Consider the following 20811-nt stretch of genomic DNA (forward strand, 5'->3'; position numbering starts at 1 on the left):
TTCCCTAATTATCTACCTTGAGTGAATTCTTAGAAGTACGATTGCTGGATCAAAGGGCATACCAACTTATACGCTGACATCATCTCCCAGGTGGCTACAGAATGACGTTTCCAATTTATATTCCCTTCATGAAACTGCCCATATCATTGGCTATTTGTTGTTGGTCTTTGTCATCTTTACCAGTCTGATAGGTACAAATAAGGTCTCCATTTTCTTATATTACTTTTTTTTTTTTTTTTTTTTTTTGAGACGGAGTCTCGCTCTGCCACCCAGGCTGGAGTGCAGTGGCGCGATCTCAGTTTACTGCAAGCTCCACCTCCTGGGTTCATGCTATTCTCCTGCCTCAGCCTCCCAAGTAGCTGGGACTACAGGCGCCCGCCAGCACGCCCGGCTAATTTTTTGTATTTTTAGTAGAGATGGGGTTTCAGTGTGTTAGCTGGTCTCGATATCCTGACCTCATGATCTGCCAGCTTTGGCCTCCCAAAAGTGCTGGGATTACAGGCGTGAGCCACTGCGTCTGGCCTAAAATTACATATTTTTATTGTTAGTATAGTTGTTATATTTTCGTATGTTTCTTGCTGTTATATTTTTTAAGACTCTTATGAAAAATTTAATTTTCTTTATCCATTTTGAAGGGAGTATTAATTTTCTTGTTTATTTTTAAGATTATCTTAGTCTGTTTTTGTTACTATAAAGAAATACGGGTGCAGTGGCTCACGTGTGTAATCCCAGCACTTTGGGAGAACCAGGTGGATGGATCACCTGAGGTCAGGAGTTCGAGACCAGCCTGGCCAACATAGTAAAACCCCGTCTCTACTAAAAATACAAAAATTAGCTGGGTGTGGTGATGGACGCCGGTAACCCTAGCTACTCAGGAGGCTGAAGCAGGAGAATTGCTTGAACCTGTGAGGCAGAGGTTACAGTGAGCTGAGATTGTGCAATTGCATTCCAGCCTGGGCAATAAGAGGGAGACTCTGTCTTAAAAAATATATATATATATTTGTATATATATGATATAAATATAAATATATATATATATGAGATAGGAAAGGCCTTTTTAAGAATGACACCACAATATAAAGTATAAATAGGAAGTATAAAGGACTGAGACATGTAGCTAGTAACAATTTTTTTAATCTAAAATTTTTGAATGGCAAAAATAGAACAGAAATTTTAAAAACGATACTTTTGTCAAAAAATAAAATAAGGCCGGGTGTGGTGGCTCACGCCTGTAGTCCCAGCACTTTGGGAGGCCGAGGCGGGCGGATAACAAGGTCAGGAGATGGAAACCATCCTGACGAACACAGTGAAACCCCGTCTCTACTGAAAATACAAAAAAATTAGCCAGGCGTGGTGGCGGGCACCTGTAGTCCCAGCTTCTAGGGAGGCTGAGGCAGGAGAATGGCGTGAACCCGGGAGGCGATGGAGCTTGCAGTGAGCAGAGATCGCGCCGCTGCACTCCAGCCTGGGCGACAGAGCGAGACTCCGTCTCAAAAAAAAAAATCAAATAAAATAAAAAAAGGAACCTTTTGAGTTTATTGTTCCATAGGTAGGGAGAGAGAGATGTAGAGTTTTCTTCTCTTAAATGCTAACCAACACCGTTTGTTAACTAGTCTGCCGTACACCCAGATTTGATTGCACGTACTTGGGACTGTTTCATATGAATCCTTCGTTCTGTATCTGGATGTTTATTCTGTTTCCTAGATATGTGTGCATGTTCTCACGCAGGCGCCTGTTCGTTAACTGTGGCTAGGCCATTTTGTTGATTTCTACAATTGCTTATAGTGCTTCTCTGCTTCAAATTGGGTTTCCACAGAGCAAGTTCCCAGTGCCTTAGAGAACCAGGAGCCACATGGGAACAGCAAAATCAAGAAGGGACACTTCACAGATGTGTTAGAGGAACTAAACAGGAAAAAAAAGAAGACAAGAGCGCCTCGTGTAAACTAATTTTAAAAAGAAGCAGAGTGCAGTGCCTGAGATTTTTGTTTCCGACCTTGAGGGAGGTGGATGTGTCTGTATTTGGTTTTTGTTTAAATTCAAAGCCATTAAAGCATTCCTACCACAAGAAGAAAATGTGTTTTGTCTCTTTGCCAGCAGTAACATGATTTTGGTCTTCAAAATAAGTGTCTTGGGACCTGAATTCCCTGTGGGTAAAGAAAATTCCCATCCCACGTGTTGTGGCGGAAATTCATTGTTTCCTGAGTTATTTCCTTTCATGCTTAGTGTGGGGGAAATGACCAGATGTATAGATTGAGATTCTTTTTCAAAAACATTACTTGATTCTGATGATTTTTATTATTATTTTAGGTGCTGCAGGAGGCTTCTCACATGCTTCAGGATATATTCAGGGAAATCCACTCTTAATAGAAACTGAGAATTTAAGGTAAGTCTTTTAGCAAAGATACTTTATTCTCATCAATTGGCCAACCCCCTGCATTGGTATAGTTTTATAAAATGTTAAAACTGCTGTCTGTTATGCTGTCTCATTTGATCTTCCTGTGGTTCTGCGAGGCAGGTGTATAGAGTGCCCGAGTGCCCGGTCCTAATATTCCCATTCCTGTCTGATTTTTCCTCCTGGTACTTTGGTGAGGTGATGATAGGGGCCCAGAGGAGGAGCTGAGTAGCGGTTTTTTTTTTTTTTTTTTTTTAATCATATTGGACCTTATAGTGTGAATTCTCATTCATTCACCCTGGTTTGCTTCATAAATCTTCTCTTAGGGTGGTTTAAGGGGGTAAGTGCTGGGTAAGGAATTAATGCAGAAACTTCTAATGGTCTTTTTGTCTTTTTTTTTTAACTTTTATTTTAAGTTCGGGGTACACATGCAGGTTTGTTTCGTAGGTAAACTTGTGTCATGGGAGTTCGTTGTACAGATTATTTCATCACCCATCTATTAAGTCTAGTGTCCATTAGTTATTTTTCCTGATCCTCTCCCTCTTCCCACCCTCCACGCCCCAGTAGGCCCCAGTGTGTGTTGTTCTTCTCTCTTGCCCTTTGTTTCTGTGTGTGCTCATCATTTAGCTCACATTTATAAGTGAGAATATGCAGTATTTGGTTTTCTGCATTAGTTTGCTGAGAATAATGGCCTCCAGCCCCATCCGTGTTCCTGCAAAGGATATGATCTTGTTCTTTTTTATGGCTGCATCGTATTCCATGGTGTATATGTACCACATTTTCTTTATCTAGTCTGTCATTGATATCTCCGGTAGTCTTTGAACTGAAACTGGCTGGTAGTCCTGGAGCCCTCCATGGTTGGGAAACAATTGTCTAGCATGAGATAAAGTAAACTTTGGTTGTAGATTGTTGTTTTCCTTCTTTGGTTGTCCTGGGAGAGTTGTATGATCCCAAGTAGTGTGTATGAAGTATCCTGGGCAGAGACACAGAGTTCTTCTGCCAGTCTTAGTTGATGCTCTTACTCAGTAGCTGTATCGTGGCACACCCCAGATGTATCAGTTCTGTTCCTGACCAGCTGCAGAACTTGGGACAGTTAGTTAATCTTGGTGTCCTTCTCTTCAGGTGTAAATTGGCCTAACCTGGTCATGTCTATACTTTCAAATTTTGTGGAATAGGAAAAACGATTTCAGGACCTATTTCTAATTTTTTTTTGGCTGTATATAAAGAAAGTTGGTGATTAAAGCTGGATAAGTAATGAGGGTTCACTATATATTTACATACTGTTCTTTGTATTTTGTGTGTGGAATTTTTAATAATCAAAGGTTTTATTTCACAAAATAACTACCATCTACTAACATAATTTCGCTGAAGAGAAAATAATACTAAAAGAATAGGATTATTCCTAAATTTGTCCTTAGATTGTACATATTTAGCATTATGAAAGTGCTGTTTATTTCCTATGTCTTCCTTGTTTTTCTGTAGTCCAGTGACTAGCAGCCATAGACTAACCAAAATTGGTCTGAGAACTGGTGTTTGGGAAATACTGGGGCACATGACTGCTGAGGGCCCTTCTGTCTCTAAGACTGTATCATTCCTCTGAAGCAGGAAAGAAAGCTACTTTACTTATACATTGCCTGTTTCCAGAAAATGCTGTGACCGCTAGCACGGCCAGACTGGAGAGGTCAGAGGGCCAAACAGAAGGGATTCTGTTGGGAACCTTGAGTAAAAATGGCCCATTTATGAGAACATCCAGTTTAGCTTTGAGTCACACCATGGTCAAGGTAAAGACAACAATGGACAGTTTTAAGTAACCTGATGGAAGTGTGCAGACTCCTTCCTTTCAACCGTTGTGAGGCAGCCTCTGGCCAGGTGTGATCTGACAGATATGTATCTGCCTGGGATGTGGGGATGCTGAGAGCCAGGGGTGAGGCGAGTGGAATACCAGACTCCAAAGAGACCAGTGCACACCTTGGGTGTGAGAAGCTCCAGGCTGGGTGTGGAGGTCGAGGGCACAGCCCAGAGTTCCGAGCTGATGACAATGGAATCAGGTGCGCTCAGGATGGAGCAGAGCTTGCCTGCCCAGAGGACCATCTGAGAATCCAGGGGTGGACATTGTCCTTTGAGGACCCACAGAGGGTGCTGAGTGGTCCGACCTGGCTGAAAGACCTGGGGCACAGTAGACAGGAAACACATCAGATCGAAGCCTTTCCCAAGACTTCAGATCTGAAAGGAGTGTTCCGGGTGGATTCTTAAGCCATCATCTGTGGGAAATGGAAAACTGCTTTCTGTTTACTTCTCCTTGGGGTATGGGGATATGTGTGAGGATGAGGGTGGGAGGAAGACAGAGGGAATAAAGGACTGAATTATTTAGCACAGCAAAATAATGTGGGGAAGAGCGGCAATACCTATTCCAAGAAGCCTGCACAATCCTAGTTGCTTCTGAGAGTCCTGAGAAGTTACATGTGCTCTGCGTTGATTGGAATATGGTGGTTCAGTCCTTTGGAACTCTCCCTTAGTGATTTCTGGCTTTCATTTGTCTTAACTTTCTGATTTTCTGGGAAACCTAAATGAAATTTGACAGACTTACCTAGTTGTTTTCTGTTCTGTCAACTGTTGGTTTACTGCCTAATTGGTATGCCTCACATGGGTTTCCTCTACCCGGGAATATTTATTCTCTTCCCTTTTTGGGAAAAAGCTGTATTGAACAACAACAGAAACATTTGTCTTAAATGTATAGGAATATGAGGATTACCTGAAGTCCTAACATGTCTGAAAGTATATAAAATCATGAGTAAATGCCAGCAGGAGCTTTTATTTTGACATGAACCAGAGGAAGGAGAATTGCTTTCAGTGATCTGGACCAGTCCAAGTCTGAATAAAAGTTAATGAATGAACAATGTAACCAATCAGTCATGTTCTTGAGCCTTTCATAAGGCTAAGACATTCTGGATGAGATCTTGTAGAGATGAGCAATTGAGAATTTGAGACTGCCACACTTTGCAGGAATAAACATGATGCTTTAAAGAGTTAGATGCATGCATGGATGTGTGTGCATGTGAGAAAAGAGAGATTGATAGATGGTGTGGGGAAATAATAAATGATTTTTTTAGCATTTTATGTAATGACTTGTGATATATTCTGAATTTGAGATTAAATGCAATATTCTGACCTACCTCTGTGTTCCCTGAAGGCTTGTAAGAAAAATATTTTAAAATCTATTTTCAATGAAAACTACTGTTTTTGGCTCTCAGGGAATTTTTAGTTCCCACTGCTGTTTAGGGAGAATTGTTGAATCTGTGAAATTCAAAGGAGGATCTTTGCAGCTCTTTGTCATTCTGTACTAGTCACTTAAGGGCTCTGATGTCAGTGAAGAGAAGTTGGTCTATGCTTCCTTTACTTCATTAAAAATGTAACCTGTTATGCACTTTTGTCTTCCTGCCACCCTCCATTAGCTGATTCTTTAGATTATGCTTCTTGATGACTGCAGGCATCACTTGCTCTCCCACCTACAGGCTCCCTGAGTGACTGAGAGTCCTCCTTGGCACTGTCAATCAGGATTCCTGGACCTAGGCTGGGCTCCTCACTCTGCTGTTTGTGCTTAGTAAATGTTTCAGAACAACAATAACAATTTCCAGGCTAGGCCGGATGCGGTGGCTCATGCCTGTAATCCCAGCACTTCGGGAGGCCGAGGTGGGCGGATCTCCTTAGGTCAGGAGTTCGAGACCAGCCTAACGTGGTGAAACCGCATCTCTACTAAAAATACCAAAACTAGCCAGATGTAGCGGCGGGCGCCTGTAATCCCAGCTACTCAGGAGGCTGAGGCAGGAGAATCACTTGAACCTGGGAGGCAGAGGTCGCAGTGAGCCAGGATCCCGCCACTGCTCTCCAGCCTGGGCGACAGAGCAAGACTCTGTCACCAAAAAAAAAAAAAAAAAAAATTCCAGGCTATTTTTCATAATTAAACTTACTAATTCATGGTATAATAGGATATGCTGTTTCCTTACATTTTTTGGCTAATTATGTTCATCAGTTAATTTCTTTCCATGTTAAGCCCTCCTGGAGAACTCAAGATTTGAGACTTTCCTATATAAGAATTGATTGGATTTCATGGACTGGATGACGCTAGAATACATTTATCTGCAATTGAGTAATTTTTTGTAGAACTTGAACCTTTAAAAGCAATCACGTTTCTTTTTTAGCTGCGAAATTCCATACTGTGAAGATCTAAAATGGCCATTCTATTCTGTTTACAATAAATGAGAATTGGACAGCTTTCCAAATCCATAAAATAACTAGTGTACTACTTATAGAGTGTAAACATGACTTTACTAAGATTAAAATAAACACATGTAAGGCCAGCTGCAGTGCTGTCAACACACCACTATAAAGCCTGATAAACGTTGAGGAAAATCCTACTGCTGTGATCTAAACAATGTTCTTATGGAGGATCTTTTATTTAAAAAATTTAAGTCAAAATATTGTATGCAAATGGCTAAAAATAAGAAACATCTGTATGAAACCACAAAAGACCCTGAATAGCCAAAGCAATCTAGAGCGAAAAGAACAAGGCTGGAGGCATTTTACTACCTGACCTCAAAATATGCTACAAAGCAGTAGTAATCGAAACAGCATGGGTACTAGTATAAAAACAGACACATAGACCAGTGGAACAGAATAGAGAGCCCAGAAATAAATCCACAGTTATGGTCAATTGATTGTTATTGTTGTTACTTGTTTGTTTGGTTTTGTTTCTGAGACAGGATCTGTCTCTGACACCCAGGCTGGAGTGCTGTGGTGAGATCACGACTCACTGCAGCTTTGACCTCTTAGGCACAAGTGATCCTTTCACTTTGGCCTCCTGAGTAGCTAGTACTACAGGCATGTGCCACCATGCCCAGCTGATTTTTAAATTTTTGGAGAGACAAGGTCTCCCTATGTTGCCCAGGCTGGTTTCAAACTCCTAGGCTCAAGTGATCCTCCCATGTCAGCCTCTCAAAGTGCTGGGATTACAGATGTAGCCACCATGCCCACCTCAATTAAGTTTTGACAAAGCTGCCAAGAACACACAATGGGGAAAGGGCAGTCTCTTCAATAAGTAGTATTGGGACAACTGGATATCCACATGCAAAAAAATGAAATTAGACCATATTTCACATCATATACAAAAATCAACTCAAAATGGGTGAAAGACATCAATATAAGACCTGAAACAGTAAAACTATTAAAAGAAAACATACGGGAAAAGCTCTGTGACATTGGTCTGGGCATGGATTTTTTTTGGATGTAAACACAAAAGTACAGGCAATGAAAAGAGAAATAGACAAATGGGATTACACCAAACTAAAAAACTTCTGCAAAGCTTAAGAAACAATCAAGAGTGAGGAGACAGCCTGAGAATGGGAGAAAATGTTTGTAAATCATGCATCTGATAAGGGGTTACTGTGCAGAATATATGAGGAACTCAAACAATAGTAAGAAAACAAATAATCCTATTAAAAAATGAGCAAAGAATCTGAATAGACATTTCTCAAAAGAAGATACACAATGGCCAACAGGTATATGAAAAAATACTCAACATCACGAATCATCAGGGAAATGAAAATTAAAACCACAGTGAGATAGTATGTCACACTTGTTAGGATGGCTATCATCAAAACAATGAAAGATGGGCTGGGTGAGGTGGCTCATGCCTGTAATCCCAGCACTTTGGGAGGCTGAGGTGGGGATCACTTGAGGTCAGGAGTTTGAGACCAGCCTGGCCACATGGTGAAACCCCATCTCTACTAAAAATACAAAAATTAGCCAAGCATAGTGGTGGGTGCCTGTAATTCCAGCTACTTGGGAGGCTGAGGCAGGAGAATTGCTTGAACCTGGGAGGTAGAGGTTGCAGTGAGCTGAGATTGCACCATTGCACTCCAGCCTGGGTGCAGACTCCATCTCAATAAAAAAAAGAAGATGAAAGATAACGAGTGTTGGCGAGGATGTGGAGAAAAGGGAATGCTTGTATATCACTGGAAAGAATGTAAGTTAATAGGGTCATAATGGAAAACAGATTAGAGACTCCTCAAAAAATTAAAAATAGAACTTCCATATGATCCGGTAACCCTACATGTTGAGGAGATGTCTGCACTCCCATGTTCATTGCAGCGCTGTTCACAGTAGCTAGGATATGGAATCATCATAAGTGTCCATCAGTGGATGAATAGATAAGGAAAATGTGGTATACATACACAATGAAATACTATTCAGCCTTAAAGGAGATTGTCATTTGTAACAATGTGGATGAACCTGGAGAGCATTACCTTAAGTGAAATAAGGTAGGCATAGAAAGACAAATACCCACATTCTTAGTTACATGTGGAATCTTAAAAAGTTGAACTCAGAAAAGTAGAGGTGGTTATCGGTGCTGGGGAGATGTTGTTCAAAGGATACAAAATTTCAGTTAGATAGAGTAAGTTCAAGAGATCTATTGCACAGCATGTTGACTACAGTTAATAATGTATTCTTGAAAATTACTAAGAGTAGATTTAAAGTGTTCTTGTCACAAAAAATATGTGAGGTAATACATATGTTAACATAGCTTGATTTAGTCATTCTATGATAATACATATTTAAAAATGACACGCTATCGCATGTTCTACAATTTTTATTTGTTACTATATTTTAACATTTTAATTATAAGGCTGGGTGCAGTGGCTTATGCCTGTAATCTCAGCACTTTGGGAGGCCAAGGCAGGTGGATCACCTGAGGTCAGGAGTTTGAGACCAGGCTGGCCAACATGGCAAAACCCTGTCTCTACTCAGTAAAACCTTCCATGATTTTATCTTTGGATTCTGAATGTTAAAAATCAACAAGTGGTGTTTCCTGTATTATGATTAAATAGATGCTGTTCCCATCGGAACCTAGCTGTAGAGTGGGATTCTAATCCTCAGAGCCTGAAGTCCTCACCCTTTTGCCCCTTAGTGGAGTATGTTTAAATAGATTCCCCTTTTATACCTCAGCAGCTGTCTTGAATCTAGCCTCCAGTTCTTCTAGGTTCTCAGTCACCCCATTGCCTCTCTCAGGAGCCCGCTTTGTTTCTGGAGGTCTTGCTTTCACAGCCCACCCTTCTTGGTCAGGACAGGTTGATCTCTGGGCACGCTGCACAGGGCTCAGCAAGTGCCAGTGGCCAAAGAAAGCTCGTGATTACTACAGCTTGGGCATTCCTTTTCCAGACTGCTTGGGTCCAGAAGTGCTTCAGATTTCATTTTTTTCCCAGATTTTGGAATATTTACATATACATAATGAGATGTCTTTGGGATGGGACCCAAGTCTATACATGAAGTTTATTTATGTTTTACATATACCTGCTACACATAGCCTGAAGGTAATTTTATACATTATTTAAAATAATTTTGTGCGTGAAACAAAGTTTTGACTGTACGTTGACTGTGGCGTGTCACATGAGGTCAGGTATGGAATTTTCCACTTGTGGTGTCTTGGCAGCACTCAGAAAGTTTCAGACTTTGGAACATTTCAGGTTTCAGATTTTCAGATTAGGGATGTATTGGAGAATCAGCCCAGGCTATGGTGTCTTAGATGGTGCAGTGGCCTGATCTATAAAATTTGCAATCATTTATTGATGACCTGATATGTTAGGCACCTATATCCTTGAAGCCCGGCGTCTCTTGAAATTCTCACCCCAGCCTTATAGAACAGATGTTATCACTGACATTTCACACACAAAGAAGTTAGACCCTGGGTGGGTGACTTCTGAGACCTTTCCTGTAGTGGGAAGTGCTTCTTGGATCCTGTGGCAGGCTGAAAGCATGGTGGCCGGCTGTATTTCATAGGTGGGAAAAGACTTCTCTGGCTCTGGCATGTCTCGCACACTTTCCTCTACAGACCTCTGTTTTTACCCCAGAAAATCGCTGCTGCTGTAGCACAGTCAGCTCTGCCTCACTCCCAGCCTCGTCTTTGTTGTGGGTGTGCCTTGTGGCCAGGAGCTCATTCTAAAGAACTCTGCTGTGTGTGGACAGTGGAACATCCTTCTCTGCTTGATGTTCCCTTGGTGAATTTGATGCGAGAAGTTGGACCTCTTACCAACCCCACTGCTAAATGGGAAAAGGTGTTTTATCAATGACCATTATTGTATTTTGTGTTTTCTCATAGCCTGAAGTGTGTCTGTGTAAGTCAAGTCCATTTGATTCTTTTAATGCCTCGTGTGTTTTTGTGGTTATTTTGGAAGAAAGTTTAGAAAGATAATCAAGTTTTACTTTTGACACTTCTATTTTCTCTCCATTCCTGAGAGAAAATTCCGTTTCTCTCAGGGAAAATGGAATTTTCTCTCAGGAATGGAGAGAAAACAGAAGTGTTAAAAGTAAATTCAGAATGGTGGTCTGAATAAACCTTTTAGTATCCTGGTGTTTGTGAGTTTCCTCCTATGGTAGTGAGCGGATGGATGGCAGGTGTCCTGGGCGATGGAGCCCATACACAGTGTTGGTGTCCTTCCCACTCCTCCTCACTAGATAGAACTAGATGAAGCCTTGACCGTGGAACCAGGAGTCTCTCCACAGACCTATTACCAAAGAATTGTTCTCTGCTTTCCCCTGGAATAGCACATTGAGGATTGGGTGGCTGTGGATGCAGTTCCTCCTTGTTATCTCTATGTCAGGCCCGGGTGGTGGCATTAACATGTGCTGTCTCCGTGCAAATATGCTTCTTTTCCAATGATGTTTATGCCCCCAAACAGGCATTGAATAAAAGGAAACATCTTTAGAGCTGTGCCTCAGTTACTTAAGGAGGAGACATTTGGCTTTAGTGAGGTCAAGTCTTAAGGGATAGAGGGAAGTCAATATTTAACTGGTTGCAGTGATGTCCAAGGGTGATGTCCCACATTTAAACTTGATAGTGATAAGTAATCCAAGGTTACCCTACCGTCAACTTACAGTGGTCTCACTCTGACTTGAAATTTTTTATATTGATTGATTGTAAGGACAGGATAGAATGCTGAGCAAATAGATTTGTAATCTGTATGTGACAGCTTTTACTCTGTTATACAAAGATCAGTAATCTTCACAGCTTTACAAATCCGGTGAAACCTAGATACAAATGATTTAGTGGCACAAATCTATTTGGAAAATGTAAATCTGAGACAGACTCCAACCGTTCATCAAGAGGGGGAATGTCAGTGAAGTTTACAAAGCCTTTTTACCTGATCCTAAATATTTCCCAGATATGTTCTATATTCTTCAGTTTATTGATCTCTAAGGGATGGGGAGTGACTCAATCTCTTCTGCAGGAGAACTTTTGGCTCCGCTCACCCAGGTGGTCCCGGATGCTGGGTTCATTTGCCTTCCCTTTAGAGAGGTTGTTGCCGGCACAGAGGGTGAGCTGTGTGAACGTGGGAGAGAGCGCTTGCTGTCCCTGTTGGCCACTCTTCTCAGAAGTTTGGATTCAGAGGAAGTGGATTCAATACCCTAAACTAGGAAGGAAATACAAATTGACCGTGGAGGATACAACGACTTGGGCGTTGCTCTGTCGTGTTTACATGTTTCCAAAAACACTGCAGTGCTGAGGGGTCTGTGGTAGATGACAGATGAGCAGAAGGAAAGTTGAGAGGAAGAAGGGGATATTGCTGGAGCGGGTAGAGCAGGTTTCCAAGAGGAGGTGGGATTTCCTCTGAGTTGAAGTGAGTTTTTGCCGCTTGTGGCTGAAAAGACTGAAAACAACAGTGGGTTATACAGGACAGAAGTTTAGATTTCTCTCACCTAGAGTGAAGTCCTGAGGGGGGCTGTTGAGGACTGATGGGAGAGTTCACAGAGGTTGTGCAGCGACTTGGGCTCTTTCCAGGATGAGTAAAATTTTGGTGCGGTGCAGTGGAACCTTACTTCGGGTGAACTAAATTCAGCACATCAGGCAAAAATTCCTTATAGACATAATTTCTCGTGAATACCCCTTAGGAAGGTGCCACATTAGAGGCCAGTGTTCTGTCTCCCAGTGAGTCCAGCAAGTGGACTTTTCCTGCAGTGTTGGAGCAGCCTGCTGCTAAGCAGTTGGCCCCTGTGTTTAAGGGCCATGTTTTCAACAATGGATTCATTCTCAGCATCAAGACAAGATCCCAAGAAGCACTGACAAGCCCAGGGTGCTATAAATTCCTATATTCCCTCCCACAGTCATGTGGGCTCACATGCTCACTGAGAGGAATGGCAATGGAACCGCCTGCCAGATTTGTTTATTCATACTTTTAAAAAAGGAAACTTTCAAACATATTCAAAAGTGAAGAGAATTTTATAGAGAACTGTGCATGTATTACCCAAGTCCAGAGATGATTAATTCTGAGCCAGTCTTTTTTCTGTCCACTTCCCCCTTCCCACCCATTATTTTGAAGCACCTCTTTATTATTTCCTGTCACTATTTCAGTATATGTGTCAAATAGATAGAACTTAAAAATTATCTACATTCTGTTATTGTGCCAAAAATATAAAAGTTAATATTTTCTGAATATTATCCAATATCAAACTTATGTTCAGATTTTCTCAATTGTCTTATTTATTTATTTATTTATTTTTTTTGAGACGGAGTCTCGCTCTTTCGCCCAGGCTGGAGTGCGGTGGCGCGATCTCGGCTCACTGCAAGCTCCACCTCCCGGGTTCACGCCATTCTCCCGCCTCAGCCTCCGAGTAGCTGGGACTATAGGCGCCCGCCACCACGCCCGGCTAGTTTTTTGTATTTTTAGTAGAGACGGGGTTTCACCATGTTAGCCAGGATGGTCTCGATCTCCTGACCTCGTGATCCACCCGCCTCGGCCTCCCAAAGTGCTGGGATTACAGGCTTGAGCCACCGCGCCCGGCCAATTGTCTTATTTTTTAAGTTGCTTTGAATCAGGACCCAAATGAGACTTATTCATTGCAGTTAGTTAATATATCTCTAATCTTTTCATCTATAGGCTTCTTCTTTATCTCTCCATACCTTCTCTGACCCTTGTGATTTGTTGATGAAACTGGGTTGTTTATTTTTTAGAGCAGAGATTCTCACACAGGGATAATTCTCCTTCCCAATCTTGGGATATTTAGCAATGTCTGGAGACATTTTTGGTTGTCACAACTGGGGAATGCTACTGACATTGAGTGGGTAGAGGCCACAGATGCTGTTACACATGGTACAGCACATGGGATCCCCCCACAACAAAAATGTATCCGGCTCAAAATGTCAGTTGTGCCAGGATTGAGAAACCCCACAGTTTTGTTCTACAGTCCGGATTTTGGTGGTTGCTTTCCCACTGTGCTGTTTAACATGTTCCTCTCTTCCTTGTATTTTCTATGATTTGTTAGTTGAATCTGAAGGTTTGGTCAGACTCAGATCTCTTGGGGTATGTTTTTTATTTTATTAGTTTGTTCTTTGGCAAGAATACATGTAGGCAGGCTATATATTTTCATTGAGAAATACATAGTAACTGTAGACTCTTTGTTACATTATTAGCAATTGATGATCATTGCCTGGATCTCTTAATTCATTAGTGATTGCAAAATAGTGATATTCTAATTCTATCATTCCTACCTTGTTTATATACTAGAATACTTACATAAAGAGGAACTTTATAACTTTATACTCTCATCGTTTATTTGTTCACACTGAAATTTATCTTGGAAAGTCAGGATAAATAAGTTGTTTTATTTTCAAAGCAGCAGTATCCAAAAGAGATCCCTGAGATTTTATTTATTTCTTTTTTTTAGTGTAATTTAATTGATGTGTTTCAATTTAATATACTTATTGATGCTCAAATTGTCCCATATTTGGACAGTGGAATCTAAATTGGCTCCCGAGTCCTTTTGACATGACTCATGAATTTTTTGTATTTTTGTGTACTTTCTGGTGAGATCAAATATTATGGGATTATATGGGATTGTCTCACCCATTTCTTGCCCCAGACTGAGATCTGCCAGTTCCCCAAGGAGCCCTGGTTTCCTTGAGTATTTAGAAGGCACAATATAGAAACAAGGCATGTTTCTTGCTACTGTATTTATCATTGTTTCTGGATATTACAGTGGACAGAACTAGGGTGTGTGTGTAGATTATTAGTTCATACTGATATTTCCATGTGAAATTCAGATGGGCAGGATTTTTACTTAGTTTCATCAATTATATACTCTGTTCTTCCATCCGTGCCAAAAATCCAGTTCTCAGTGATACCGTCATATTTTTTCATCGCTTTATCTCATGCTGCATACACAACAGTCTATATTTGAAAGATACTTTGAATAGGCCTTCTCTCTGTGATTGTGCCACCAACTGAATACACAGTTAGGTTCATTGGTTTTTGTTTTATGTTTTTAGAGGTTCCTTTTTTCAATTTCAATTTTGAATAATTATGTACAGTATTGTCAGGGTTCCAGAGTCTCATCTGTGAAATCTTACTCTGTAGTCTCTTAGTTCATTTTGGCTGCCATAAATGGGGTGGCCTATAAACAACAGAAATTTCATTGCTTATAGCTCTGGAGGCTGGGAATTCCAGGATCAGGGCACAGGCAGATTCAGCGTCTGGTGAGGGTGCACTTGCTGGTTTACAGACGCAGCCATCCTGTTGTATCCCCACATGGCAGAAAGGGAAAGGCAACTTTGGGGCCTCTTTTATAAGGGCACTAATTCCACGAGAGCTGAGCCTTCATGTCCTAATCACTTCCCAAAGGCCCCAGCTCCAAATACCACTGTATTGGGGGATAAGGTTTCAGCATATGAATTTTGGGGAAGCAAACTTTCAGTTTATAGCTAGAGGTGTTTGATTTTACCCCAGTCCTCTCTCCATCCTATTTTCTCCCACCCCATAGGTAACAATGGAAAAAATTACGGTTTACCTTGTAGTGTTTTTTTTTTTTTAATATTTGTTAGCAAATGTGTGCCTACTTTTGTATTAGTATCTCCCTCCCTTCTTAGTTAAGTGAGGCATACTCCATGCACGTTTCTCTGCTCTGCTTTGTTCATTTAATTTCCCCTAGTTGTTCTTCTGTAGTGGCATAGAGAGAGAGAGAGAGAGAGAGAGAGAGAGAGTCCTCACTCCTTTGTGCATCTGCCTCTTCCTCCATTGTGTGGATTTGCTCTCCCTTATTCAACCTGTGCCTCATTGATGGACATTTGGGTAGTTTCCATCTTTTACAATTACAAATAGCTTTGTGGAGAATAGCCTTGATGCTCTTAAAAAATCATTATTCTTTTTTAACCTTATGGAAGTTAAATGTATATATGAGGTGACTCCCTTCGTAAAGACAAAGCAGGATATCTACAGACTCTTGGGAGTGAGCAGAGCTTTGGAGCAGGAAAGGAAAAGGAAGTCATTTTGGGAGAAATAGAGAAGGACATTTCAGTGGAGTCTACGTTATGTCTTCAAGTAAATAAGGTTTATAGGAAAGCCTGTTAGATATTTTGATGACCTGTATTGTTAGGCCAAAGGCTATAGATTTTACAATGCAGGCCAGAAGTTAGCAATCTTTTCTGGCAGAGGACTCAACTACAAATATTTGAGGCTACTGCCTATGTTGCAGCTATTCAACTCTGCTATTCGCACACAGAAAGCAGGCATAGACAAGTCATAAATGGGTGTGGCTATGTTCCAATGAAACTTGATTTATGGACACTGCAATCTGAATTTCATATCATTTCTATGTATCATGAAATATAATTCATTTGGGTTTTTTCCTTAACCCTTTAAAATTATAAAAACCATTCTTAGCATTTGAGCCATAGTGTGTCAACCTGTGCTCTAGGCATTTGGAAGCCATAGAAAATTCTTGCACGTATGAGGGATCTGCTCAAAAGGGTTGTCAAGGCAGGGCGTGGTGGTTGTCTACTGTAATTCAGCACTTTGGGAAGCTGAGGTGGGAGGATTACTTGAGCCTAGGAGTTTGAGACCATACCGGGCAACAAAGTGAGATCCCATTTCTTAAAACAAAACAAAACGAACACTGCACAAATACACACACACAAATTAGCTGAGGGTAGTGGTTAGTGGCATGCACCTCCCATCCCAGCCACTTGGGAGGCGGAGGCAGAAGATTCCATGCTGCAGTGAGCCGTGATTGAGTCACTGCACTCCAGCCTGCGTGACAAAGCGAGACCTTGTCTCAAAAAGAAAAAAAAAAAAAAAAAAGGGTCGGTTGGGGGGCGATTGTCAACAGTGTATTAAAGAGAGCTTCATAAGAGGGAAGGAGCCCAGGTTCAGGAGGGTGTTGGTGGTTGCAGTGTATAGTCGGAAAGCGGCTGTGGGAGTGGAAAGTGGATTTCTTCTCTTCTTCGTCGTCGTCTTTTTTTTTTTTTTTTTAATTATTTGAGATTATGGAACTATTGGGAAGTATGGAGCTCGTATTATTCGATAAGGGATTTATATTAATCTCTCAAAGCTGTGTTCTATGATTTTCCACAGATTATACATTGACCCAAACCTACCATCCTGCAGCATGTGGACCTAGGGCAAAATTTTCTCATTCTTTGCCTCTTCTTCCTCCTTCCCCTTTTCCCCCATTAAGAAACCCAAGGTTGAGCCCCATCAGAGGTGAACTTTTTGTATCAGCTGTCTTCTATGTCTTGTTTCTTACTACGTTTGCAGGCTAACTTGAGAAAACAGTATTTTGTTTGTGGGAAGAAAATCAAAGGTGATGTAAATGAAAAGTGCATTTTCATATAATGGAAATTATTAGAGCAACTTTTAAAATGTCACTGCAGATTAATGCAGACAAGAAGGAGCCGAATATACTAGAAAGTAGGTCAAGTTATCTCATGTTTATGAATGAGGTGAATTACAGTATAGGTTTAAGTTTATAAAATTGGGCAGTACTATAGTTTATATGAAATATCCTAGCCTAAATGGCATTAGGCTAAAATATAATTAAAATAAATTGAGTTTGTTTCCTTATCCTTTGTGGCTGAGTATTTTATACCTAATATTTTACAAATTTAATAAACTAGTAAAACCAATGAGCTTCTTGTTTTTATTCACATTTCCTGTGTTGGACACAGAATCTACTCTAGGGAATTAAAGCTGGAGTCGATTTAATCCAGGGGCAAGTGCGTCCAGAATCCTTGGCAATTTGGGAGGAACAGGCTTTGGGTTGAGCTTCCTGGTCTACTCCCTATCCCCAGCACCATCTTTTCCTACCAGAATCAGGGAAGTTAGGCTGTGGCTGTTGCTATGAGAGGCTGTTGAATTGAGAATCCGGCACTTGACCTGCCAGCTCAGACACACGCCTCCTCCACGAGGAGATCTTGCTTCTTACGGATAACCCTGTGCTCTGCTTTTCTTCCTTGTGACTTGGTTGAACACCGGAGTCACCCATAAGCCCATGTCATTGGTGTGTCTAAGTCACGTTGGACACCGTAGCGGCAAAGAGGTCTAGGCAATCAATAAATGATGTGTAGACTTGCAGCCTCCCCAAGCTGCAAGCGAACTACCCTTCCCATCTTCACGAAATGCGTCTTCGGATGTGCCTGGTACCACAATCAGGGGTAGAAGGGCAGTCTGTCAGAATTTCCCTTCCTCAAATACATTTCATGTGACACATTTTGATAGACTTGTCTAGAGATAGTTATACCAGTGTCACTAGTGAAGTAGTATTAGTCAGTAGCACTAGAGAGGACTGAGAGAACCTAATAAAAAGACAGTGTGTTTACCATTTCAAAAAGTTTTTTTTTTTTTTTGAGATGAGTTTCACTCTCTCGCCCAGGCTGGAGTGCAATGGCGTAATCTCTGTCTGCTCACTGCAACCTCTGCCTCCCAGGTTCAAGCAATTCTCCTGCCTCAGCCTCCTGAGTAGCTGGGATTACATGCACCTGCCACCACACCTGGCTAATTTTTTTTTTTTTTTTTTTTGAGACGGAGTCTTGCTCCGTCGCCCAGGCTGGAGTGCAGTGGCACAATCTCGGCTCACTGCAACCTCTGCCTCCTGGATTCACGCCATTCTCCTGCCTCAGCCTCCCAAGTAGCTGGGACTATAGGCGCTTGCCACTATGCCTGGCTAATTTTTTGTATTCTTTAGTAGAGATGGGGTTTCACTGTGTTGGTCAGGCTCGTCTCGAACTCCTGACCTCAGGCAATCTGCCCACCTCAGCCTCCCAAAGTGCAGGGATTACAGGCATGAACCACTGCACCCGGCCTAAAAGATATTTTTTAGGTTGAAATTATTGTGAATAATACCAGGAAAGGAATGCCTGTGGTTTAACAGTAAAAAAGTTTAGTGATGGTAGAATCCAGGCAGGCCTAGTAGTAGTTGATTTCCCCCATGGAGGATGATGAGTCAGAACATGGTCCTGGTCATCCATTACTGAAGCTTTTATTGTGCTAACCCAAGTGTAAGGTCAGTGATACAGCATTCCTTCACCCTAGTATTGTTGGCTGACTTCCTATCCACCAGACACTGCCTTTTTTCATCTGGATAAGAACAGTCATTCACAAGTAACCGGGAATAGTACTTCAAATAGAAGGCCACTGATTTTGAAATTGGGCAGACTTGGGTTGAAGGCTGAGTCCTACCACTTTAATAGCTGTGTAGATTGTAGCATCAGTCTGTAGCTGTGTCATCTGCTGCGTAGAGTGGAGTGAAATGAATAGCAAGCACCCTCCTCACAGTGTTTGTTGTAAGGCGATGCTCGGCGCAGGCCTGGCACAGAGCAAGTGCTCCACGGTGGGCCACTGTGGTTGTGTGGTCACCATCACCACCTCCGCCGCTGCCACCACCATCATCATCCTCCTCCTCACTGTCACCGCCACCGCTGCCTGGAGTCCTCTGCCCTTCCTCATCTCCGGATTAGTTTTCCATATGGCTGGGCGACTCGTGCCTCTTCACAGCAGTACTTTTCTCGTCCGTGATCCTGGGTCCCTTGGAGGTTGCTTCCTTTTTGTGCTTGTGGGGCTTTCTCCTGCCCTTCAAGCGCCCTTGGCTTCCTATTAGACTTTCTCTTTCCTCCGGGGAAAAGATCTCTCTTCATGCTTAATAGGCATCAGAGCAGCCTTGGGTCACAGAAGTCATGGTAGCTTTCTATTTGTCATCCTGACAACAAGGCCTCTCTGAGGCTTGAAAGGATGATGCTAGCCCACCCGCACCACCTACCTTCTTAATTAGATTACTGATTCCATTTCCTTGATGGTTTTAGGCTAGAACAGCTTTATTCTGTTGCCTTTGGGTTGTTCTTTCTTGACTCCATCTCTCCTTTGATTTTCAGCAATACCTAAAGTAAAGTGGATGACGGCAGTTGGGAGCGTATTGGCTGCTATTCTTTAAGCAAAGCCTCCAGAATGGCTATATTATAATGGAGTTTATAGAAAATATAAGGAATAATAAGCGAAAAGTTCAAAAGGATCCTTCCTTTCAAACTGTTGTGTACCAAGTGAGTTTCTGTAGAAGGGGCCCTTTTGGTTTTTAGCTGTGATTTTGTCTTCATTCCTTAGGGTTTATTTGACCGCTATGTGGAAAAGGCCTGATTTCCCCACTTCCCTGCTCTTTTGTGTGTGTGTGCACAAGTCCATGTATGTGTGTGTACACATGCACACCTCTCTTTTTGAGTTCACCATCCACACACCATGGGGAGTGCAGCCCACACATGAAGTGTAGTGGAATTGAGTCATGCTGTGGCATGCAACAGCCAGCCGTGGTGTAACTGCTGCCTGCTTGACTGTGAACAAGTGTTTCCCTTCTTTGCTAATGTCTAACCTCAAGGACCTTGACTTTGAGCTCCCAATTATTTTATGCAAACTCTCTCTGACACTTGTTAGGCTTTTGCCAAGGACATGAGTTGTGTGTTCAATACTTTGGCATATCTGAAGATTTGAGTTTGTGAAATATTAAGTTGGTCTACTACTCACCCCCCCCAACCCCTGCATCTAATTGACTCTAATTGACATTCATTTATTCAACAAACATTTACTGAGCATCTACATAGTGCCAGGCAGTCTGCTGGATGTTGGCAGCATTGTTGGAAAAGGAAAATATTTTTATATAGTTGGTGCAGAGGGTTTAAGACAGAGTTAGGGTTGATAAATGGATTTTGGAAGATCTAATAAGTGGCGGGGGTGGTGTTAGACGTCTCCCTAAGAATAGTGGGCATCCATTATAGGATTTAAGCTTAGTGACCTGTAGTCAGACTTGAATTTTCAGGAGTACACTGGCTGGGATGTGGAGAGTGCATTGAAGAGCATAAGAAGAGATGTGAGGAGCCTAGCTGGGAAGCTGTTGCAGGAATTTGGACAGGAGACGATGGGACGGCAGTGTCATAGAGTAGGAGGAAAGCACAGGTTTGAGAGTGATTTAGGAGTTAACGTTGGTGTCTAGGATGACCCTCCATTTCAGGTGTTGGGAGGTGGTAGATTGTGAAGTTACTGAGATCAGCGACACAGGAGGGAAGCGGGTTGGGAAGACATGGGGACAAGGGAGAGGTGATGAGTTTATTTTTGAAT

At 41.8% G+C, this 20811-nt stretch overlaps 1 protein-coding gene across 1 annotated transcript in view; it reads left to right on the top strand.

Annotated features, from left to right (window-relative positions):
• Positions 1-2286: 2286 nt before the first annotated feature.
• Positions 2287-20811, top strand: part of LOC116268521 (talin-2-like) — a 253145-nt gene continuing 234620 nt past the window's right edge. The window contains exon 1 of the mRNA XM_031662038.1: positions 2287-2383. The gene's annotated coding sequence lies outside the window, so the exon portion shown is untranslated. The remainder of the gene's footprint in view (positions 2384-20811) is intronic.

Source organism: Papio anubis, unplaced genomic scaffold (assembly GCF_008728515.1).
Source record: "Papio anubis isolate 15944 unplaced genomic scaffold, Panubis1.0 scaffold36, whole genome shotgun sequence".
Classification (NCBI taxonomy): Eukaryota; Metazoa; Chordata; class Mammalia; order Primates; family Cercopithecidae; genus Papio; species Papio anubis.